The 25,550-nt window shown below is 46.5% G+C and overlaps 1 protein-coding gene and 1 long non-coding RNA gene across 5 annotated transcripts in view; one reads left to right on the top strand and one right to left on the bottom strand.

Moving 5' to 3' along the window:
• The window catches only part of LOC102695446 (leucine-rich repeat and fibronectin type III domain-containing protein 1-like protein), a 72,928-nt gene extending 53,358 nt beyond the window's left edge, over positions 1 to 19,570 (bottom strand). For 2 of the 3 annotated variants that reach the window (XR_001477831.2, XM_006627653.3), the window contains exon 1: positions 18,141 to 19,570. The gene's annotated coding sequence lies outside the window, so the exon portion shown is untranslated. Of the gene's footprint in view, positions 1 to 17,511; positions 18,028 to 18,140 lie in introns of those variants that run through there. The other variant, XR_001477832.2, reaches the window with a different exon arrangement.
• A 922-nt stretch (positions 19,571 to 20,492) lies between these two features.
• LOC138237890 (uncharacterized) overlaps positions 20,493 to 25,550 on the top strand; it is a 37,885-nt gene continuing 32,827 nt past the window's right edge. For both annotated transcript variants that reach the window (XR_011189212.1, XR_011189213.1), the window contains exons 1-2: positions 20,493 to 20,598; positions 23,209 to 23,352. This is a non-coding gene — a long non-coding RNA (uncharacterized lncRNA). The remainder of the gene's footprint in view (positions 20,599 to 23,208; positions 23,353 to 25,550) is intronic.

The raw sequence follows: 25,550 nt of genomic DNA, 5'->3' as shown, positions 1-25,550 counted from the left end.
AGAACCGAGCTTTCTGTTCTATAGCCTTTTGATATTTCCTTCCTGGGAGTTATAGTGTTCACACATATTATTCCACAAGGGTATCACTGCGTGTAGTAATACTACAGTAGACTCCACAAGGGTTTCACTGCCTATAGTAATCTTATAGTAGACTCCACAAGGGGCATCACTGCCTATAGTAATGCTACAGTAGACTCAATGAGGGTATCACTTCCTATAGTAATCTCATAGTAGAATCCACAAGGGTATCACTGCCTATAGTAATCTCATAGTAGACTCCACAAGGGTATCACTGCCTATAGTAATCTCATAGTAGAATCCACAAGGGTATCACTGCCTATAGTAACCCTACAGTAGAATCCACAATGGTATCACTGCCTAAAGTAATCTCACAGTAGAATCCACAAGGGTATCACTGCCTATAGTAATCCTACAGTAGACTCAACAAGGGTATCACTTCCTATAGTAATCTCATAGTAGAATCCACAAGGGTATCACTGCCTATAGTATCTCATAGTAGACTCCACAAGGGTATCATTGCCTATAGCAATCTCATAGTAGAATCCACAAGGGTATCACTGCCTATAGTAATCCTACAGTAGACTCCACAAGGGTATTGCTGCCTTTAGTAATCCCACGGTAAAGTAGTCCTTGAGGTGATGAGGTATTTTCTGACATGTTGCCTGACAGCTAATGACACTGTAGCATGTAATACTGGATGAGTTAACATTTCATTGATATACAGAATTTATTCTGTACTAATTTATTATATACCCCTTGCATTATAGCCCCCATTTCCTTTTGCTTTTCAAAATGATTACCTATAATGAGCATGGACACCAAATACACGATGGTCAGAGCCTTCGCCATTTCCCTACGACTAGAATAGCTGGTTTGACAAATAAATACAACACTAAACACAGGAAACAGACAAGATGACAATATTACAAGTCAAGCACAGTGTACTAATCAAGGCATACAAACCTCAGATAGACCACAAGAGGAATGCCAAGCTGAGCTTAAAGAAATGACAGTAATGGATCCATAATGATCCAAATCCTGGAATACATGACAGCTCCTGCCACAGGTATTTACAGAGATCACTGAAGGGATTATTACTGCTGTTTGGCCAGCAAAGTAAGGAGCCAGACAGGCAGGGTCTGCAGATGTTGCATTTGATGAATAGAATGCATCATATAAGTGAGTGAGAGAAACCCTGAGACACTACCAAAGAGTACGGGCTTTATCTGCCCCAAACCGCCTGCGATGGGACTGAAGTCCCGGCTGCACCAGAGTATTGCAGAGTGCTGGAGGAGTGAGAGATTGCCTCACTGGACAGGCTGTAACGCTGTCCTTTCCAGTGGAGATGTGCCTTGATGAGAGGCGAGCAGACAGCTCTGATTAGCAGAAGGGCTTGCGGCTCCCTTGCCTGTGACACTGCTTCTCTGTGCTTGCCGTCCCTTTTCAATAATACGTTCCCTCCCCTGAGCCCCTCCCCCCTCTGCCGCCACCACACTCGTAATTCTTTTTACATTGATAAATCAGACAATGAGATGCACAGAAAACGGCGTTCCACCCAAGTGCGCCTCTCGCTCGGAAACGAATTGCTTCCCATTTTCCTGTTACATTTCAGATAGAAATAAATATGAGGAAAACAAATCTGCAGAGAAAATAACAGCAAAAATAAATGCGGCGGCAATACATAATGGATAGATGTGCACAATTGTCCCATTACAAATAGCCTTTCGGTTTTGTGTTGCAGCAACTGCTTCTGGTATTTCTTGTGGGTTTGTGTATTGCATGCAATAAAGGCATTTTAGCATACGTGGTAGAATTAGAAGGAATCCTGATGAATTAAAACAGGGACAAGCTCTGAAGTCTTGGATGACACCTGTGTCATGTGCACTGGTTGATCTCAAGGACCTGTCATCACTGGTGGAAAGCCACTGGTAGTGACCAGACAGGACTGACCCTATTTACTGCGCGTAAGGAAAAGCAAAACAAGTGCGTGAAAAAGGTGTGTGTGTGCCTGTCCCGGTGAAAATACGTGATGGGACAGGTGGAATGATAGCACCTTCCGCGGGTGCTATCCCCTCTGGGACTGTCAGTGTAAAACTCCCCCTTTCCGGGGGTGTCCCTGCTCGTCCCGTCGGGGGTGTCCAGTGTGCCTTTATAGGACCTGCCCAGCTGGGGCTCATCATCTAGAAGCCGGGACAGCTGGGACTACCAGGGTTCTGCCTCCACACTGGGCACGCCCCCGCGCAATGCCACACATATTACTCTAAACCCTTCACAGACAAGACAAAGGAGCAAGCAGGAAGAAGAAACACAGGCAGCAAGAAGCACCAGTGGGGATGGATCCCAACTGCGACAGAACATGCATTGCATGTCATGAAAGCGTCTCTTCCTGGATAAGTGTGACAGGTGTGACAGACAATACCATCTATCCCAGAACAATTTAGCTGCAAATTGTCCTTCCATTAGGTTGTGTTTAAAAGCCACTTGTATTTCAAGTTGCTTTCGCTCTGATCCCAGAAATCTCTCTTAAATACCAGCTGATTTACTAAAAAGAAGGAAATAAAGCTAGCACCTTTTGTTGGCTTACTTACAAGGAGCTGCAGAGCCCTGAAATAATTCAATCTGTTTTGCCTTGTGAGTCTTATTTCCGTCAAGAATAAGGCATAAACATATCTTTTCAGTCATTGTTTTCAAGCAGTATTCAAATTGAGTTTAGGATCTGCTATACCTTGGAAAGTGGAGATAATTGCTTTGACATTCTCTGCAGCCTACTCTTGCATACTGCCAGACACCCAGAACAAGGGCCTGCACACGCTTTCTGAAATATGTCTTGTTTGCAACCGAAACTGCTGCTGAGGGTCTCACCGTCGCTGGGGGGAGGTGGGGTCACAGTAGACAGAGGCTCTAAAACAAAAGCGGGAAATATTTCCACCAAAAAATCTTCTCCTGACAGTCGGACAGATGTGAGATTCATGCATTATTCATCCAGAAAGAAAATGAACACCCTTAAAAATGTGCACTGCAATAAAAAAACACTCCTCACATACAGCATGCAGAGTTCCAGAGCTTCTCAATATCCACCGAATGACTAACAGAACCATAAGGCTTTGGCCTTTTTCGGAAGAGTCAACACATCCACCCATTTTCCAGCCACTTTATCCAGCACAGGGTAGGCAGCCGGAGCTTGTCTCAGCGAGCAACAGCTGCAAGGCAGGATACACCCTGGATGGGATCCCAGTCCATCGCAGGAGACACAGACACAAGCACACACATTCACACCAGGTCCAATTTCCCTAGAAACCCATTAAACTACCGACCGGTATGTCTTTGGAGTGCGAGTAGAAACCGGAGCAACTCGGGGAGAACATGCAAACTCCACACACACAGCACCCCAGGGCCGGAATTGAACCCAGGGACACCATGCCATCCCCACTGCAGTGTCGCTGGGCTGCTTTCGAGCTGCCGTGCAGACACAGGGATCCCACTGGTGAGCTGCTCTGCTCTTCCGCGAGCGGTGCCTCACTGTGACGTGAGACACTTCACTGGGGGGGATCCTGATGTGGCTCAACCAGATGTGGCTCATTCAGACAGCAGATTAGACCAGACTGCTGGCTTGAATCGGGTGGTGTCATTAGCCAAATGGCGAACAGCACAGGCTGGATGAGCAGCAGGTACCCAGGTTCGGATGGATTCACAGACAAATCTAGCTTTTCCTTGGGCTTCCCAGTCAGAGGGATGTCAAGCCCTGTGTCTTCCTGGGCCGCCATGAGCAGGGGAGTGGCATGAAGCAGCAGCAGCTTCAATCTCCAGGACATGTTGAAATTTGCAAAGGAGAGGAGGCCTATCTGCTGTGTTTGGTTGCTGAGCGATTCACGGCTCTCGTGCAACGGCTATTCAAAAGCAGCCACGGTGTCCACATCATGGGTTTGCAGCTTGTTCCAGACACCCACTACCCTTTGTGTAAAGCAGACCACCTCCTGTTCTTAGTTTTGAAACATCTCCACAGTTTTCCCTCGTGTCTTCTGGTTTGTGTTTCACTGTTAACCCCAGCCCTGTGTCTGTTGTCTGTGGGGCTCACGGTACGAAAGTGAAGTCTCTACAAGGCATCACACTAGTGTGTAGAGAAGCCTGGTTGTGAAACTACAGGCCAATTCAAATTAGGGGTTCTAGAAAGAAAGCAGCACAGGCTTCAAGTGAAGATGTTCCGTTTTACAAACCCCACTAGCTTCTTATTCTAATTAACCACTCCAGCCTTGACATATCGGGTTTAACAGTTCTAGGGAGAATAACTTCTCAACTTGCTAACAAGACACATTAAAATAATTTCCCAGGACACAGAACGGTACTCTCTTTTCCCCCAAAATGTCATAAATTAATATCCTTGTATGAAAAGAAAAGGAAAAATATGAATCAAAATTACATTATGTTGAGTTATCATAAAGGGTTTCATTCATTATAAGCAAACATTATATGTAATAAAAACAGTAATAACACTAATTACTGCCACCTTCCATAAAACATGAGCAGCGATGTGCAAGTTAATCACTTCAGAAAACATTCGTATTGGGATTTCAGATTTATGGTGCGGCAATCATATCATCTTGTAATTATTGCGGTGAAACTGTCGGGCTATTTTTTTTTTTTGTTTGTCTGGAAACAGGACCTTCGAGGTCTGACGAGTCTCAGCGTGCTGGTTGTTGCGGGAGGTTAAACAGTCGTTCCCCAGGCCTGTGCAGTTGCTGTTTTTGGGAGCCCTCTGTAACCCTCAGGTGAAGAATGGGATGAGGGCTGGGCAGGTGTTTGACACTGGAAACGTTCTTGCTAACGTTGGAGGGTTAAGCTGTGTCTGGGGTGTCGTGGTTTGTGCTGTCTCTCACTGAGGGTGGGGTTGGTGCTGGCAGATGGCAGTGCCAAGCGCCAGTAGGCAGCCAGTCTCATTCATGTGAGCGGTCCCCAAGAGCTTTGCAATTTTTTTCCTAATTCTTCAGCCTCGACTAAGAATGGTGACAGGAACTCCCCGGGGAAAAACCGCAGGTGTTTTTCAAAGAAGAGGGCCAGGTGACAGGAAGAGAGTTCACAGGGCTCGTGCAGCGGCCCGCTGTCTCTGTAGGTTTGCCCCCTCTTGCTCTCAGGGTAAGGGAGAGGGTGCTTCAGTCGGGGCAGACACTACCCCGGGGTGAAAGGCTTCAGAGGCCTGCCTGCACTCAGCCGATCGCCCCCTGCCAGACTGCCTGCTGCTGAGCTGGAAGCCAAGTTCCACCGATGTGGATTCAGAGCGTCAAATGACAATCAGGGCTGTCAAAGTTCGGTTCAGCATCCTACTAATCTGATAAGGGCCTGCCATTAAACACGAGCTGCGATGTGTAATTTTTGATTTATTTCAGATTGCAGATCCATTTTATTTGCATGCCTGAAGATCTAGTGTTCGGTGTTTTATGAATGATATTGCACTGAGGTCCAGCTGAATCCAGAGTTCAAGGTGGCTTTTTGTTTTGCAGGTTTACATTATTACCCAATGTTCTTATAAAGTTCTATGTCACGACACAGACCTTGGAATTTTACCATATTGATGGCAGTCTTTTATTTCCTCTCTGAAAGTCTGCATTATATTTATTTCGAGGGTTAAAGAGGTAGCTACAATCTCTTTCACAGGGGTGCCATCACTTGTGTGAACACAGGCACCAGAAGGAAATCTAACCCCAGTTGGTGTTATCCTCTGTCCATCCATTACAGAAAAGCCCCTTATTCCTGGCTAATAACCCATGCCAACCCAGAGCATATTCCAGAAGCACAGGGTGCAAGGCAGTAGTACACTTTAGACAGGATGCCAGACCATCACAGTGTGCACACACAATTTACAGACACCATGTTCCCTAGCCAGCATGGCTGTGGAAGGTCAGCAGGCATTGGTGCACCCAAAGACAACCCACAGGAAGAGCACGCAAACTCCACACAGAACCCCAGAAATATGAAGCACCAGTGCAAACCACAACACCACATTTAAAGAGATCCTTAAACTAGATAATACAAATTAACATTTTTCTGGACTGCTTGAGTATTATTACTAGCAAGTGAGCTTGATTAAAAGAGAAGTTATATTTGAAAACGATCTGAGGCTGCTGTGTTTCAGGAGAATGGTTGAGTATGAGACATCTCTTCTCCCAGACTGACGTGGTCATTAGGAGGGCAGCACCGGTCCTACAGACCTGCAGTGCAACATCTTATAGCTTCACTTAAGAGTCTTAGAGAAGGAAAACATGTTATCCTATACTAATGAAGCAGTTAATTAGCTTAATTAAGCCAGAGCTCAACCTGAAGAAAAAAACAAAGATACTGTAGGAATCGGCTGGCAGATGCCCTTAGGTTACTGATATTGATGATGGGGGCCGGCTCACCCAGGCCGTGTGAAGTGATGCACTGTGAATGGAGTTGAGCAGCCCAGCCTAGCCAAGATCTGAGGACTGATGAGGGCAGGACATTTACCAGGGGCCAAGCTGCCATCTAGAGTAGCGATTGTAACCACAACAAATTATTTCACATTGTTTCCCAAAGTGTCCCATTCTGAACACCACAGTACTGCTGTGTCAAGGAGCACAACCTTATTGAGCACGGGCTTCTGAAAACAACATTCCTCCAGTGGGATTCTAAGGTCCTTAAGACCCCATTGAACATCCAAGAATGGCAGGGCAGTTGGACACTGGGGTCTCCCTGAAAGCAAGAGATTTGATTGACACATCCCCTCCCAGTGTGAAAGCTGACGATCCCTGCAGTACACAACAAAAACAAATCATATCAAGACCAGTTTCTGGTTATTGGCGGAATCGTTTCTGAAAGCCACTCTGCACAACCAATACAACATTAGCAATAAAAGTTAAAAAGATGAGGAGCAAAGAAACAATTACTATATCATACAGGCATCTTCGGGAGTTTAAGGCTATGCTGATAACCACACATTTTTTACTACAGCTGCATTTGGACAGATATAACCACAATACTGCAGAGAGTTTGTATGTAAAAAACAGATATCTATTGCTTCCCATGACATTAGAGCTTGCTCTGCTGCATCGCCAGGTCTCTCAGGAGCAACAAGGCAAGCTTCTGGAGATGGAATTTCACTGCTAGCTCTTCAGCTTGACTGGAGTTCAACTGTTATTTACTGGTTAATGCAGAATGAAGCAAGTACTACTATTAATTTGGCCCTGGAGCATGCAATAGGGAAAAAACCTAAGAGAAGTACCCCCAGGGCATTTGGACAAAAGGACGAAATCTCATCACCCTATATAAGTGTGTCCCTCCAAAGCCTGCTCACACTGAGCCTGGTGTTTGTTCAAGGTGTTAGCAGAGCACTGTGTTGTCTTCAGTGTGTTAAGTGTGTGCAGCCAACAGCAGGGCTGTCAGACTCAGGTCCCGCTGAGTGGAAGTCTTCAGCCTTTCAGGCATGCTGAGTCCTGGCTAGAATTTATCCATCTAATTATTTATTATTAATCTGGAAAACGGCAACACTAATGTCCTGGTCCTGAAAAAGCTCTGCAGCTAATGTGCCTTGAATCTAGTGTCTTTACAGTTCCCCAGCTTTTAAAGACCTTAGAAAAGTATTAGGCTACATACTGTACAGGCAGTGCAGCTGATCCGGTAATGGGATCAATTAAACTGGCCGTCTCCGTGCGGGGGCCAGCGGGTTTCATAGGTAGCCATCAAGTCATCCAATTTCTAAACATTTTAAACCGTTCGTGATCAACTAAGCATGTAATTTGTTAAATCACTTGGAACAAAACTGCCCTTAAGCTCTCAAGGGGCAAGAATTCTCTGAACTGAACAAAGTACTGCTGACTTGATCAGTGGTGTAGAAGTACTCCCTACAGTATAGAAGACTGTAATGGGGCTCTCCAGGACCAGGGTAGAGGAACACTGAGCATAGAATGAATGCAGATAATTGCAGATGTCTTTAGAGCATTTTGCCAGTTGCAGGTCTAACTTCTGCTATTGATAAATTAATTGAATCGGGTGACATTGGCATTAAGTATAATTTGTTTTCCTTCCTTTAGTCATTGAGGTTGTTCCCTGCAGCTCTGTGGTTGTACAGTACGGGAGCAGCAGTGAGGATGACCGCTTTGTGTGCCTGTCCCAATTATATATACTGTATATGTATATATTTTCCCTATAGAGGAGCCCTCTGCCAGTCTTAGCTGGATCGTTGCAGCTGTGCAGTCTGCTCTAAGTCTCAGTCTCCCCATCACAGTGACAGCTAGCACTGAGCATGTGATGACCTGTTGCTGAATCTAAAATGTATGAAACTGATGAAAGAATATACCATATGTGAGAATCCACATAAAAAAGAGCAGCGTGTAGTCATAGAATTGCTTGTTTTTTTAAAACACAAATACCTCACTCTGGGAGATCAATAATTGGATGGATATATTATATAATGATGGAGGTATGCTCTTTGCTATTGTGAGTGAGCTGTGTTCTCAGTAAGCAGTAAGAATGTTTTTAGTTTTCCTGCCTTTGAATTGTTCCTGTTGGCTTTCTAACCTAGGTATATCCCACCTGCCTCGCAATTCATAATACTGGAGCTGTTTCAGAATGAACCCTCATATTTTTATTTGGGAACTTCCCCCATCACCTTCCAGTCCTTTAGCATTGCCACTGTTGACTGAGAAGCTATAACAACATGTATACCTGTCCCTCTTGATCACACTTCCAGTGGTCTTTACTGTGATGGGAGACTCAAACGCGACCTGTTATTGAGTGAGCCTGGAAATCCCCAGCCACAAAGGTGAGTAAAACTGACAGGAGCTGTAAAATTGTAGCCCAGTCTCTGGCAATGAACCAGATGCCAATAAACCTCATTGTGATGACTGAAAGGGGGTTTCCTGTCGATTACCGATACTTCATTTACTACTTGACGTTGGAGAGACGAGAGATTTGGCAGCTCCTGTTATTGCAGAGTACTGTAGCTCCACCAGCTTTGCCCCGACTCCGATGGGAGTGTGACACTGAGCTGAAGGCAACTCTGCAATCGGCATTAACCAGCCTTGTTGCTGGGTATACTGGGAACTCCTGTTTCCATTAGAAAAAACATGCTGGACAAAATAACTGGCTAGCCACTCCTTTCCCAGAAAACAGTGCGATAAGAGGCAATTCAGCTAAATAAAATGTTTGGTCACAATAACCATATCGTTGCCATTACTGAATCGTGCCGATCCTGGATCCGATAGACTGTATTATGCTGCTCTACCATGGTGTGTGCACCATATAAATATAATTTCAGCTGAAAGCATTGGCACCCACATTGTAGACATGCAGCTCAAGACTTGGACTCAAGCACCTATTTTTTTTTCCCCCCACTCAAAACTTGAACAATTTGCCTGGAGACTTCATTTGGGTCATCATTGTTGAGTGTCGGGGCCTGTGGTGAGAATTGATCAAAAAGCCTTAGAAATTCCAGAGCTGTTAGCTTTACATCCATTATTCACTTCCACCTCCATTATTGCTATCCCCTGCATTCACTCTCTATCCCACAATGCTACACCCTTTACCACTGTCTGGAAGCACATGGATAACCAAGCAGTCTATTTACAAGATCACACAGAAATTAAAGGGAGGACCAAAATATCACTCCAGCTGTATTTATTTGTAATTAATTGATGAACACATGTATTTCAGCACTATTTTCCATCTTAGAACTAGAAGAGTGCTTTTGGATTAAATTAAAGAGTGCATTGAGAGGGCATTGATTTGGCTGCCAGGGTTGGTCTGAGCTAGGATTGTTGTATATTAAGGGCATGTGATGTTTATGTTGAGCTTTGCTTGAAGTTGCGGTGTGATCACATTCTCCAAGCCTGCACAAACATCAATGGTAAAGTATGACCAAAGTGACACATCAGATTTATTTTAGTCTAACATATGTATATACTTGTATTGGAGTGGTATTTTATATGCACCATTTTGACCTTAACTTGAAGCTTTGACTTGGGCTAATTTATTCCAAATACAAACTGACACCAAATGTCAAGCCAGCAGCAAACTTCCACTGAACACATGTCAATAAGACCCGGGTTTCTGAATGATGACTAGTGTCTCAGATCTTGGCATTTGGGGCTTGAGGCATGACTTGTCACTCAATAAAAATGACTTTAAAGCATTAGAAATTCAAGGGCTCTTCTTTCTGTAGCTCCTATTGCATTATTATTTCATTTTCTGTTGTGGTTTCTTGTAATTGATGCATGTTGATGGTATTGGCTGCAGGGCTGACATGTGCCCACGGCAACTCCACACCGCCCATGTTACTGTATTGCCTTTTAGCAGCATATTGATCCATGCATCTTCACCAGCTGTTTCTTGAAGGGTCCCAGGGAGATGGCTCCAACCGCAGGACTGGGTTCTTAGCTCCAGCTCGCTCTCTGCTCCCCCTGTATAGAGACGCCTCCCGTTTCCAGCATGCACTTCCTTTCCACTTGATCTCCACTCCCCCTTTCATTGTGGAGCTTCCAGTGGTTGTCTGTGCAGCCTCAGGATTTGGAATCCATGAATCAGATTCCCTTCCAATCTTCTCCCTTCGTGACCGCGGGGTCCTGATTACTGTGTAGGCTCAGGCAAAAATAAAGGGAGACCCCCTTAACTGCTCCCTGCCAGCGCCAGTCGCCCCCCTCCCCGCCTCTCGAGCCAGACAGGTGAGAAATGGATGGCAGGTGAAAGCACTCTGTCTGCAAGGCAGTGACCTCGCCCGGTCACGACAATCATCTAAGGACAAAAGCAAAGTCCTCCATCATAGCCAGGTTGCCTCTTTGTCTGCCAGGGCAGCCTTCTCAAAGGCACTAACAGAGCTGACTATTTTTTTTTAAGAAGCATTAAAACAGCCACATGCTCTGCCGCGTCAAACGCTTGCTGCGTTTCCTGAGCGAGCTGTAAAAATAAGTTATTATAGAAAAAGGGTTTCGCTTTTTTTTGGCACTGCCCTTTCTTAGTTTTTCTGAGTTTTGTTCACCATCCCTCCAGGCTGATCCTAATGGGAACAAATATGAAAAGATAATTTACAGCCACTGATCACAAAGAGAAGATACAGATACAGTTCTGCTTTAGTTCCCCAGGCACCGGGGTTCAGATCTGATACACGGCGCTGCTGGCCTGCTTCCCACTGAATAAATTGCTTTGCAAAGCCACAGTGTGATTTTTCACAGTGCAGCACTACAGGACAACAGTCAGCTGGCATGGAGATTGGAATAACCTCTTGCCTCCTAAGTGAAAAACCACACATTAATGGGGCCAGCAGGGGGCGCTCACCCTGCGGTCCATGTGGGTTCTAATGCCCCAGTATAGCGACGGGGACAATATACTGTAAACAGGTGCCGTCCTTCAGATGAGAGGAAAACCGATGTCCTGACTCTCTGTGGTCATTAAAAATCCCAAGGCGTTTCTCGAAAAGAGTAGGGGTGTAACCCTGGCATCCTGGCCAAATTTCCCATTGGCCCTTACCAATCATGGCCTCCTAATAATCCCCATTTATGAATTGGCTTCATTACTCTGCTCTCCTCCCCACTGATAGCCGATGTGTGGTGAGCGTTCTGGCGCACTATGGCTGCCGTCACATCATCCAGGATGGGCTGCACACTGGTGGGGGTGGAGAGGATCCCCATTACCTGTAAAGCGCTTTGAGTGGAGTGTCCAGAAATGCGCTATATACGTGTAAGCTATTACTATTATTATTATTATTATATTCATATATAAAGTGAACCTGGATTAGTCTATTCTGTTGCCAAATGTGCAGATATTTGACCTTTCAGTTCAAGGGAACATTGAATATCTGAAGTGCACTTACTGTACTCAAGACAGAAGTTGCTCCATTTTTTAACATTTTCCATTGTTTCTCAGACAGAACAGGCAGCTGCAGAGCTGCACTTGAAAGAGAGCCATTTTAGCGACAGTGCATTTTCCAGTACATGAAACAGATTCTTTGCCACTACTTACGTATTCTAGCATCATGTAAAAAGGTCAGTGGATACCACATCCTTTTAAACCACTGTAGTTCCAAACTTCAGTGTGCCAATCGGTGAAAAAGATGGCTAACAGAGATTAGTGTGGCAATCTGTACCAGTGTTCATGATACAAAGGAACAAATACAGTTCAAAGCCACATTGGAAACAGAACTAATTATCCAAGACAGGTCTAAGGTGTTATCTGAAAGAACGATGTCACTGGTCAAGGTACAGCTGTGTCACAAGTCGAGCCCTAATAAAGCGAGGGGCAGCTATCCAGGTCTGTTGGCTTTGACTACACACAAAGCAGAATCAAAACTCCCTTTAGATAGGTCTGCTCCTTAGTGCTGTGAAACAGCACTAACAGAGCTCATTTCTTTATATCCCAGACTGGCAGAGAGACAGAACTATCAGTATGAAATGCCTAAAAGTACTTTTATGTTGGTTTCCCAACACGTGTTCTGGAGGGGAAATGTAACCCAACAGTGTTGACACAATGGGAACAGGGCTGGCGCCGTCTCAAGTGGCTCTGTACACTGCGCTGCAGAGCCATTCATTTTTAATGCATGTGTTTGTGCTGCGCAGTAAGGTCTAGTGTACGTAAAAGAATGCAGAGTTAAATAATGTCAACATAGCCATTAACATTGATTATTTATAAGTTCTAAACAGGATATGTAAAAACCATTCCCCTAGCAGAAGGGAACTTTGTCTCTTGGTTTTATACACATTTAGTTTGTAGGTCTTCAACTTCCTCTGCAGATTCTGTGTCTGTGTCTGTGTGTACACATATGCACTCATGCAGGTTATACTATCAATACAACGGCCCAATTTGAAAAAGTGTCCCCACACCAACAGTAATCCTGGGTGTGAGGACCTCCTTAAAATATTTTTTTTTCTCAATTAGAATCTACAACATACTGTAGATTGAACATATTGTTCCTGTTTGTTTGTTTTTTGCACCATGAGATGTTAATCTTCGATGAAGTACCGAATGTCAAGTGATATCAGTAGGAGGGTCAGTGGAAGGTCCTCACAAATACCAGCATACCGTATGGGAAGCCTCCAGTTCAACGTTTTTGATCCAGCCAACCAACTGCTGTGTTTCCGGGAAGAAGACATCTTACACAGGAGACTTCCTTGATTAATGGCATTTTGAATAACAATGCATTCCTGTTTCTGTCTTCTTTTACTGTAAATAACTTAGGAGAAAATTTGATTATGATTAAAATGCAGGTGACTACCAGTATTGAAGCTTTTTAGGCACCAATACAATGCATCTGAGTAAACATCTTGCAGTATTCCAACCCTAACATTATTACTGTCCGTGTATTTATTCAGAAGCATAACCAGATGGATTATTCTAGTGCTTTTCTGTGTCACTAGGAAACAAGCAGAGTGGAAGACTGAATCTCTGATCTCCCTGCTTTTTCATCAAGTATCAATGGACTTTACTACCAGCTGTGCTGCAGAGATAGGTACACCTTGAAAGAACAGAAAATGGCACTAGATCAGTGCAAAATGTAATTCTTTTTCTTCCAGGTCTTAGACCTGAAGGTAGAATAAGGGGACGGAAGACATTTGAGCAAGCTGTCCTCACATTCCTTGTGTGGCACAGCCTTTCACTGGCCGATATGCGCTACACGTTTACCATCCAGATCTTCCAGGTCAGGAAACGTGGGCTGCTTTCACAGATAGAAGGATTTCATAAACGGACCTACTGTAGAACAGCTTCATGAGCAACCAGTTTTAGTGTCACCTCAGCAGATAGGAGAAGTCTGGTTAGGGAAGCAGCAGGTGTGCCTCAGTCCTCGCAATATGCTTTAAAAAAATTATTTTTAGATTATTCACTTGCAATCTGCCAGCAGGCCCAAGGGAGTTCGGGAGATTTGATTAGAGCACAATCTTCATTATTACAGATTTTCTTCCCGTGTTACACCTGAGGAACTGTGATTTTAAGAGAACTCATTTGGAACACTGCTCTTTTTCTTCCTAATGAAAACCTCCTTATTCCACCTCGATGTCACTGCCTCAGCAGAAGTCTCAGCTCTACTGTACATGTTCAACAGGGCAGAGCCAGGAATTCTTGGTCCCTTTCTACCATCTCCTTCTTAAATTAAATTGGACACGATAAAGATTAAACTGAACAATTAATAGGACCCGTGGAACACAAGACACGGAACAAATTGATTTTAAAATGCCAAAAGTGCTCAGCACTACATATGGCCATCAGTTGTGTCAAGAGATCAAGAGGTGCTGAACACTAATCCACTCAACACAACACAAGGCTGAAGGAGTTTCTGTCTGAGGACAGTGAAAGTTGCCCGTCAACACTACTGCATGTCACAGCAAGCCTAACCTGAAATGACTGGTACTCATCAGCCTGGCCCTTCACTTTTGAGAGAGAGAGAGAAAGCCCTTGCTCTCCACTGTTTCAGAGCCGTTTCCCTCGTATCAAAGTCCACATGCTGTTTCAGCCACAAGTAGGGGATTTGTCACATACTGTATAATCAAAGTCCTACAGTAGTATACTCTATATGCGTATTGAACCGTCCTGATTCCGGAAAAGAGAATTAGTCGTAAAACGACACTGCATTTCCTGCACTTGTACATATTGGTACCAATTCTTTTTCAGATTGATGTGCACTGATTATTTCAGAGTTCCACATGACATTAATAATGCTGAGTAAGGAAAGCTACTCTCAGGATCCACAGAGGACAAAACTTAAAAGAATTTATTTTCCTGTTACTTAATCACACCAGGTTTCGTCAGCTGAAAGCTGGGAAAAATAAAACAAGGAATATAAAGCCACACGAGAGCCAAGGAATGTGACTAATGTTTTTTCAGTTGATTGTCTGTGGCCTCGGTGTAGGAGTGCCCGATGTCCCGAACAGTCATTGTCTTAGTCACACCGAGTAGGTGACCACACTCCCATCAGATGTCTGCAGCTTGCTTACATGCGACTTCCACAAACCGAGAGAAGCCTCTGGAATTCACAATTGTTGCGACAGGACGACAGGAGCAAGAGTGCACCTGCAGCAGCTCTAGAGTGTGCAGCACACTGAACACACAGCAGCTGAGCTGTGGATCTGCATGGGTTACTGCAATACAGGTAGAGTCTGCTAGAAACCGCAGAGCTCATCAACCGTTCATGTGACCCGAGACCTTGCTGGAGTTAGTCAGAACCTTGGAGGCTTTAAGCAGAGAGAGAGATACCCACTGCAGTTCCAGAGGTAACTACTAAAGCGAAGCTCAAGAGTCCATTATCAAATCTAAAATGAGACGCACAAATTACCTCTGGGAGAATTCCACATATCCTGAGACAATCAGAAGCCGTGAGTATGGCGCCATTAACCAGTTTCACTCAGTGCATTTACAGTAGAAACTGTTTCTTGAAGTTATTCAGGAAGCAGGAACAGTGTTCGAAACAGGCAAAGGTGTAGAACTAATATGAGCAAAATCCTTCAGTTTACAAACTGATACATGCCAAGCACATCAAAGTCTCTCGGGTACCTCACGCTTCAAAAAAGCCGCACACTAAAACCCGCATACACTACACCAGCGGCCCCAAATCATGTTCATCTGCACAGCTGAGTGCTTGTGCTGTACGTCTACACACAAGATTGTCCCCATGTGCTGTTTTATAGAGGCCTGCCACTGGGACCGTTTCTTTCTCAGCGACACAATCATAAGGTGCAAACAACCTGATTTTACCCATGATACCCCTCGGCCCCGGGCACTGCTGCTCAAGTACCCAAAGGCCGCAGAAGGATTTCCCAGAGCGCCACGCTCCGTGCCTGTGCGTCGACCTTGACACCAGCACCAGAGCTCTGGAGCTTCCTCTCCACTGCCTTGCGCTGCCTTCGTCTTCATCCGCAAGAGCAGGCACGAAAGAAAGATAATTGCATCTTCCAGGAGCGACAGTTTAGAGGGATTTTAAATCCGGAGACGCCCTACCTGCCTGACCACACAACCTCCCCCCCCCCGTAATCCAATAGATTATCTGTAGATTAGAAAAACAATAAGAACCGCTCTGAGGGCCACTGAAACGAGTGTGCACCTTCATACTCGGGGAGAGCAGCTTCCACCTCGGCCAGCAGGTGGGCGTGAGAGAGCGCGAGGCCGCGGTGTCACACAGCCCCCTGCCTGCAGTGAAGGATAAAGCAGTGCCCCGGCGCACGCGTGCCACAGCAGAGGCACACCAGCGCGCCCAGAGGCTCGGGAACTTCAAGGATCAGAACGCGGGAACGTGCCTTTGCAGGCCCCGGGGCGCTCGGGTCCCGGGACGGAACGAGCCAGAGTGAGCTGTCGCGGGGGAAAAGCAGGCTGCAAAATGCCGATCAGATCAAATCACCGCGGTGCGCGGATTAGAAACATCTGCGTGCCAGTTGCAAAGTAAACCCCACCGTTTATTGATTGCGAAGAAATATTGATTTCTGTCTCTGCAGCGAAAAGCAAAAATAAAAGTTAATTAGAATTAAATTGGAGAAATAATTCTGCTTCAGGGGAATATTGATGATCCAAACCTTCGTTTTGACCGAAGGCCGGCATTTCTTATCTTGACAGAACGCTTTTAAACCAGCACTGTGTGTGTTATGCTCTCTTTAGCTTTTTTGTTTGTTTGTTTTGGGACTGCAGAAGTAAAGCGTGATTTTCCCCCCCATCCATGACCCTGAAGCCGCGTGCTCGTGGCGAGAGTGGCGGTACGCCGGAGTGTGGGGCGCGAGGCAGGACTGCACCCTGCACGGGGCGCCCGCGCGTGCACAGTGCTGGGAGGGGAACTATCCGCTAACGGACACCGTTGACTGTGAAACCTCGGCGATCTCGGGTTCCCCGCTCCCTGCATCACAGATGCAGGCGCCAGTAGAGCTGCTGGCTGTCACATCTTCGCAACAAGTTCTTCCTTGGCACGGTGCACACTTGAATCCCAAGGTTGCGGAGCGTGCTTTTAAAGTAACGCAATGTTCCGAAGAGCGTTCTGAATTCTGATGCTAACGCAGCCACAAGCATCTGCTGTAGTTCATTACCAGCACTGAAATAACGGGTCACCGTCCCTATTTCGCTTGCAGGCACCCGCCTCTGGAGGGAGCGGGACGAGAATAAATTGTGGCTCTGTACTAAAACGGGAACAATTCGTTTGTCATGCCCCACGAAACCTCCCCGCCGCCATCCCGGTGCGCCGATCTATCTAACCAGTTGCTCAGTAATGCAGTTGTCTCGGAAACAAACAACAAGCAGCGCGGGCAATCAGCACAATGGCCACACAGTGCCACGTTATTGTCCCTTCTGCTCCAGCCTCGCTGAAGGCGGCTTTGTTCCTGGACAGGTGAGAAGCACACTCGTCTGGCAAGCCCCTGGTATCCTCATGCTATCATCCGAACACTTCCACTCCCCGTCATTGGGAAACCCGCAGTTTAAACCTCGGCTGGGCGCCGCGCACACAAGACTCGGCCGAAGTGGATCACCAGGACGCGACACTTGGCGAGATTTCTTGACAGGAAAGTCCGAGAGGCTACTTACCTCACTGCACGTCGGCGGTCTGGAGCAGCTCGCACTGACTGTGAAGTCCAGGTTCTGGCTGGTTTAGCCCAACCAGAACCAAACCGGCTACAAGCTCCAAGTCCAGTATCGATTCGACAAAATGTAATAACATTCCTCGATATGCCGCGGTCGCCGGTGACCTCATTTATAAATAATGAACTGGGTAAATCCACTGATAACGCAGTTTAAGGTCCCGTTTTTCCCTTGCCTTTTTTTTAAATCCACCGATATTTAAGCCCCCCCACCTCCCCGATACGCCCGAGTAAAGGATGTACTGTACACTGTGAGCTGCTGCCGGTTGCGGTTATTTCGAGGAGCGGTTTTGCTCCAGGCGGAGACCGGGGCTGGGCAGGGCTGCTTCACCCGAAAGCGCGTCGCTGCAGCCCGCTTGTGCGAACTCCTCTATCCGCCCCAGTGGTCCGCTTTACTCTTCTCGCTCCGCCTGCGCCTACCCTGCACAACCGCCCTGGGGCGACCGCACGATGAATAAAAAAACACATCCTTCGATTCCCCATCGGGCGTGCGCAAGTGAAACTTCAAACGTTACGCAAAAACACCTCCACTTGAACCCCCTTCTCCCCTCCGCCCCGGCTTCTCGGTAGCGTTACCTTTGCGGCGGTCCATTTAGAGACCGCGGACGAGTCTGGAGTGGGAAAGGTAGACGGCTACCTGTTCCTTCCCTCCTCTCCTCTCCTCCCTTCCTTCCTTCACCCGCTGCCGCGCTCTCCGGCGGTCCTCGGCGAATGTGCGCTCCCGCGGCGGGAGCCTCCTCTCCGGCGCTGCCTGGCAGGCGGGGAGACGCGCATCAGAGCGCCGCCGCGGCTCAGCTCCCCGGTAGCGGCGGGGACGGGAGACAAATCACAGCCCGGCTTTCGCTTCGCGCTCCATATGCCGGGAACGGCGAGCCAGCAGCGCGCACGGGCGCGTCACGGAGCTGCACACGGGGCGGCGTGTTTAAAGTGCCCCCTCATCTCATCCTCGTCTCCGACTTGAGCCCTTTTAAATATTTTTTCTTCTGTCGATAGTATGTGGATTTCTCCTCTTTTCTTCCAGGAATCACAGGTGCGCTGCCGTAAGAGTTGCAGCCTTACCACAAAAAAAATCTCCCCTCAATCTCTGAAATCTCCCCTCAATAAAGGCTGAAATCCCTCGGAGGTGAAGTATCCGCACTTTTGTTTTTGTTATTCTTTGTTTTAAAACAATAAATTAAATTGTTTTGTTTTTTTTTTAAAAAAGAAATCATCCAGGGATAAAACGTCCTCCTTGAACTTCAAGACTTCGCCTCCTGTACTGCGGCAGGCTGCTCTTAAACTCCACAGGGCGGAATGATGGACTTGATTTTCAGAAGAAAGGTTAACGCCGGGTTGCGTTTCCCTCGCTCCCTCTCTCTCCAGCCGTCAATGGGGTCCGAATTCGATCCATAACTTTTAGAACCGATCTTTATTTCAAACACATACACACCCACCCCCCCAAAAAAACACGCCACCCAGTCGAGGCGAGCTGTGGAGAAAACCGGGCGTTAGCGCTCTCGAAGATAACGGATAATTGAGCGCTGGCAGAGAAGCCGCTGTAACACGATCACATCTACAGTCCTGGAGCCGAGAGGCATTTTTCCTTCAGCGAGTCGCGGACAAGACGGCCAGGCAGATGGATTCGCCTCTCAGATTAAAAAAAAAAACAAACTCGGACAGCAGCGCAAGGCTTCTCCAGCATCTTCGACTGATTACTTCTTCCGCTTTGGCAACAGAACAGATTTTTATTGAGGCGGACTCGCCGGTGTTCACCAACTTTCGGTTCTCTGATGAATTTGACTTCCCGGCTTGTGATTCCGCAGACGCAGCTCTGGAACCGGGCGGATATGGTGCCCGGGCTGCAGGCGCGGCTGGCGCTGAGGCAGAACGTAGGTGTGGAGACTCACCGTGAAACGCCGCGCTCTGCAGGAGGAAAATAAAAAAAGCTAATTTGGGGATCGTTTGTTAACCTCCTAATTAGTAAATATATGAAAAAAACATGACACCGACATAATACGTTGTCATTTTAATCCTTACAGGTGTATCAGAGAGAGAGCTGTGACGCGCATTCATCCATCTTAATCACGTAATTAAATGAGGGGCAGTCCTCTTTACAGCCTTCAAGTTCAACAAAGGCTGCGGGCACGGGCTGTTTAAATGATTAATTAATTTAAGTAAACAACGTGTGCGGTTTGTGGCCTAATGCGACGTAATCGAGGATGCGCTCCAATAGAAACCCCGAAAATCTGTCGAGGTTCACTTCTACCTCCTTGGCGCCGGGACACCCAGGTCGGACCGAACGCCGGCTTAATCCACAGCCGGAAATCCCAATAGTAAAGGTTATCTTTTACGAAAGTGTTGTTGAAAACTGTTTTTTTTTTATATATATACGAACAGTGCTTCGCGCTGTCTCCTTATGGGAGGAATTGGGCTCGGAGATCAGGGGGAACTCGACAGCTTTGGGGGCCGAGAAACCCCATCATAGCCCGTTCTTAACACGGGGCTCGGAGGAGGACTCATCTTTAATACAGTGCATTGCCACTTCTACCGCTAACAGAAACGCCCCCAACAACAATGTTTGAAAACCTTTCGGAAGTTTCCGCGCTCTGCACAATAAAAGCACAATACACAAAATACCCCCCGCGGCAAATAAAAGTAAACGGGGCTGTTCTGTCTCTGCTGCTGGACGGCCGTGAGCTACCGGGTCTGTGGCTCTCTGAGGGAGGCTGGAGTGGTGGGCTTGTGGCCCTCTGTGTCGGTTTTTATGGGTTCAGTTGTCGCCCGGTCGCGCTCAGGTGGGGCTCAGCGCGCCGCCGCACCTGGAGGTCAGGGGTGAGGTGAAGGATGGGGGGTCGCCTCAGAGCGGGGAGGGGATCACTGTTTTTTGAACCCCTGCTTCCGGAATAAAATACAAACTTAGTAATTGTTCGTTTAAAAAAAACGTTACGCCATACGTCATAAACCCAGGTGGACATTAACATTGGTGGTGGTGGAGGGGATCCCCATTACCTGTAAAGCGCTTTGAGCGGCGTGTCCAGAAAAGCGCTATATAAACGTAAGCAATTATTATTATTATTATTATTATTATTATTCTGTCTGCTGTCCATCCGTACCCGCGTCTCTCTGCCGGCCCGTTGGCTGTCTCTTCCTGTGCTAATGTTATCGCACGTTCTTCTGCCTTTCCACTGAGAAGACAGAATAAAAAGATGGACCTGAAGTCGGATGGGGTGGGGAACGCTACCTTTTTAGCTTTTTTAGCTTTCCTTTTTCTGTTTTTTTTTCCTGTTGTTGTTACTGGTTGTAAATAATGCGTGCAATAAAAAAAAACACCACTTTGGGAAACTCGTGCTCTAGCGCCGGATCGTTAGCGTGCAGATCGCAAAGGTGAATTAAGAATGGCGTCTACGGTCGTGTTTTCGCTGGGAGCACCTAATACCGGGAGTAATTTGCAGTCTGGTACGTTCCGCACATGATATTCGTTAAACGAGACAAGCACCTGGCGGCGCCGCGCCCAGCTGCTGTTCGGAAAGCAGAGCTTTGAAATGTACAGTAAACACGTTTTCCCTCTATATTCGTGTGCATGTTCGTGAGGAACCGGGGAGGTACAATTGCAAAGTTGACCGACCATAACTGGGGCGGAGCAGCGAGGTGCTTAACAATGAAAAACAGAAGCCGCTGTCCGCCTGGCTTTGTCATCACACACGAGCGATCGCTCAGTCAAAACCAGCTGTTTCATCTGAAGGCGAACCGACTTCAAAGACACTGCAGTTGAGGACAAGAGTACTTAACAGTACTGAACAGAAACTCGGTTATAGGCAAATTGGAAAGTTCCACTGTTGCTGAAGGGACAGACTACAGCCCTCTATTCTCTCCCCTCTCCATAGCAGGTGTGTAGCGCTACGACATAGCAGTGTCCCTCTGAGCAACAGTGTGGCTGTGCCTTGCTTCAAGGCCATGGCCCATGAAAACCCACCTGCAGTGCAGTCATTACAAGTTTATTACACACCATTGCTGTTCGAGCAAAGTCTGTGCACCTGTCCTGCTGGCAGCTCCACCGAGGTGCCCCACTGAAGACTCCTGTTGCCCCAGAGGTCACTGGCCTGTCCCCTCCCCTGTGCGATGCCTTTGACCTCATCTGCCCTCGAACCCAGTACCTCCTCTACCTGCCATCTCCTGCACACACCTTGCCATACCATTTAGTTGGTCAAATCGTGCTCGAGACTGCCTGGAACAGCTCGTCCTGTGAGTTACAGGCGTAGCTTTTCCACAGCAGTATAGCTGCTGATGACACCCAGAGCAATAACACATGAACAGATGATGTTGAATTGGGTTAATGTACTCTTTTCCCATTTAGATTGTGCTGTTTTTTTTCCTGTTGCATTCATAAATCATTAGACAGTAGAAATGACTAAAAGAACACAGGTCCTACTAAGAATGACATTTACCATTAAGCCCCCACCCTCCCCAAGCCATAATTTCCTTTCCATATTGCTGCCTTGCTCTGCAAAGGACTTGTTGACAATGCTAGCCTCTGCAGCATTGCAGGGCAATGCAGGCTTTAGTAATTCACTCTGTGAAAACCCAAGGTTATCTCTAAATGCAGTTTGCCTTAAAGCCTGAATACTGTAGCACATTTCCTCTTCTGAGGAGAAAGGAAAATATTTCAGTTTGATAACACATTGTAGATTAAAAAAGAAGTGCACAGCAGACTTTTGTTGTGCTATTTCGGTAGTTATCCTCCAACATGCAATCGTATTATTTTTATGAGGCTTGCTTTTATTTATTACAGTCTTATACACATTCTCTTCCTCAAGGGTGTGAGGATGTATTTCATCAGGCGTGAGTGTGCGCTGCTCTTGCCTGTGCTTTTCTCTGGAAGGCTTTTCGTTCGAGATCCAGGCTTGTGTGCGCAGGAGTGGGGAGCTGAGCTGTCCGTGTTTGGGCAGAGCCCGGCTCTCCCGACGCTCTGCCCGTGGCACAGCTCTGGCATGGGCAAGCACCGAGAGAATGACCCATCCGGGGTGAAATCTCAGGAGCACCAGAAAATAAAATGGCAAACCACAGAGGTTTCTGGGCTGACCTCATCAGCTGCACAGGGAGTGCAGCAAACGTTCTGAGGTCCACAAGCAGCTTAGATATGTTTTTTTCTTTCTCATCGTACATGTACTGTACCGTACTGTATGTGTCTGATTTGCTAATGGGTTTGTGTTGGGTTAAATGTATCGTGAATTATGTGATGACTCTTACCTGCCTGCAACACAAACTCCCTGTCTGGGACAAGAAAGTAAGGAAGAATCCGTTTCCGACAAGACTGGCCGGGGGTTATACTGCCGGTGGGTTTGGTGGGGGACGTGGTTCGTCGTGCAGGGTGTTGAGATCACACAGGCGGGCGAGGGGTAGCTGGTGCATCAGTGTGCTTGGCAGTGCTCCGCTGCTAGGAACGCCAACATGAGCGCTCTGATTGTACTGAATCCCTGGCCAGCCTTGTAATTAAAACCCGGGGGAAGGAGCTGAGCTTTCTTCTTGGTTTAAATGAAGGGCAAAAACACAGACTGTTGACTCAGCCCACTGCTGCAACACCAACTGCTTAAGAAAAGACCGCAGAAGTTTTGTTTTTTATTAACTGTGATGAACTTTCCATTCTTGATTTCTTTGTGACTTGCAGGTCGTTTTTGCAGAAGGCACTGGAACTGCAGGGACACACAGGCCAGCTCACGGCCAGCTGTGAGACAGTCATCCTGCGAATCGCCAGCCAGCAAACCCACCGTCTCTCCCCATCAGTGCTGTGGCCCAGAGGACTGCACACATGGTAGGTGTGGATGAGAGCTTTTCTGTCTGATTTCTGGGTTTCATCACAGTCAGCCCCAAGATGGCTTCTGTAAAGATAGAACAGTCCTTCAGTGGTGGTAACTAAGGCTACCTGTTCTGCTGTAATATGGCTGTAGTCCCCACCCTCCCACTAAAGTTGACAGAGTTTGAAAAGTGTGTGTGAGTCAGTCTAGGTTGAGGGTTTGTTGTGGCCCGAGCTGTTTTTTGTGTGGTGTTAGTGAGCACTTGTTTCGAAACAATTGCAGTGCTGTAGGAGTCAGGCAAAGGGGAAACGGCATTCCTGGATGTCAAAAGGTCCTGTTGAAAGAGGTTGATTTGCTGGGTTTGAAAAGGATTAATGTATCACCTGTTCGATTACCACAGCAGAAAGGGGGAAGATTGTGTTTCTCCTGGAATTGGTGGCCTGTCTTGTGATGGATGCCTGCTGTGTGTTTCTTCTTGTCTCACAGAAGTGGCAGTGATAAAGCAGAAGAGGAAAAAGAATGATTTTAATTCCACATGGCTGTCTATGCAAATGTGCTCAAAATAGTTTAACAAGCTTGTTCCAGCCCCTGCTGATGGAGTTATTTTCAAGGCCCAGCATTTTGTAAAAATCAGAAAGGATCGATATGCTTTGCAGCAGGAGTCCATATTGAGGTACCTTAAAGAAAACACTGAAAAGCCTCAGTATGTCATTTCATTCTTTGTTAGCTGTACAGTCTCATAACCTGAGCAAGGCCTTGATGAATCACTGGGCTCAGTTTACTTGTTTCTTAAAGTAGAACTGTCGGGGAGTTGTTTAATTTTAGATATTTTTTTTATAGCAGGATGGACATAGAGAATGCAGCATCCAAAAGTGAGATGGACTGTAGCGTTCATTTCTCTGGGAAGCACCTTGTTTTTGTGCAAGTGGAGTGTTGGTTAAAGTGAAGAAGAAAAATTCTCAACCCTGTTGATGTTGATGTGTGCGAAAGGCACAAAGCACCTCTTCACGATGTTTATTTCAGTTGTCATTTCCGTGTTTAACAGTGGGGAGCTCCTGTCTCCCTTCACAGATGAAAAAAACTAAACCAAATACGTTGTCTACTACAGCCTTTCATTTGAAAGCAAGAGTTCTTGTAGCACGCTTGGATACTTGAAATAACCTTGCAGGCCTCTCCTAGCTCTCGCAAGAAGGTGCTGCATTTCACCCCGGGTGGCAGAGGAGCAGGTCAACGTCTCCAAATCACAGACATTTCGCTCCACTGTTCCTGGCTAAGTTATTATTTCAACCGTTGTTATTTTCTCTGGTGTCATTAGGGATACTTCACAGCAGCACCCAGGGAGCTTGTTAAACGCAGATGCACCGCAGGACGCTGCAGAGTTTTCAGTGTCTGAACAGTGGTTTCTGATCTGTGACCGTTTGGTTTCACGTTGGGTTTTGGCTAAGCTTTGGGCCGAACAATGCTGTCTGCATCTCGATCCATTAGAAAAGAAAAGGATGAATTTTCAATGCCTTTTCATTGTAGGCATGCGTCGCTTATTAATGAATGCTGAATAAAGAAATAATAACATATGTTCGCTCCCCGCTGGCAGATCGTGACCCAACGACATTGACTACTTGAAATTATATCAGTGAGGAGACCAGACTGAAAGAAATCACTCATCTCATATAGGAGTCCCAGACGTGCAGTCCTTCTAATAAAACTTTGCAGCTCTTTTTTACCACCTCTGGCTTTGTAGATCTGGCTCATTATCAAGTTAAATAATTAAGGAGCTGCTAGGAGCAGATATCTGCATTGGAGTGGATTGGAAGAGCTGTAAACTGACTAATCCTGACTGGAAGGGTGATGTGTGTTCTCACTCTGCACACCTGTGTACTGCGAGCACACTCACGGCATGCTTCGGATCAGAAGGAATCAGGGCTCTCTGTTTGAAGGGCAGAGGTTTGTAGTCCAGTGTTCTGTAAAGTGCGACGATGCTTCTTTCCTTGTATCAACATTCATCATGGAGGACATGGTCATGTGTCTGTGCTGGATTGTAGAAAGAAACAAACTATTTCGAAGCATGAGGAGAAGGAACAAGTAAAGGTTTATTCCATGCTGAAAAGAGAAGAAAAGAAACACAACATTTCAGCGGTGGAGCCTTCTTTGGGTGTGGTTCAGATGTGTGGTTCACATCTAAAGAAGACTCCACAGCTGAAACGTTCTATTTCTTTTC

This window comes from Lepisosteus oculatus, chromosome 3 (assembly GCF_040954835.1).
Source record: "Lepisosteus oculatus isolate fLepOcu1 chromosome 3, fLepOcu1.hap2, whole genome shotgun sequence".
Classification (NCBI taxonomy): Eukaryota; Metazoa; Chordata; class Actinopteri; order Semionotiformes; family Lepisosteidae; genus Lepisosteus; species Lepisosteus oculatus.
The sequence above is the reverse complement of the archived record's forward strand: the minus strand, read 5'-3'. Positions and strand labels throughout refer to the sequence as shown.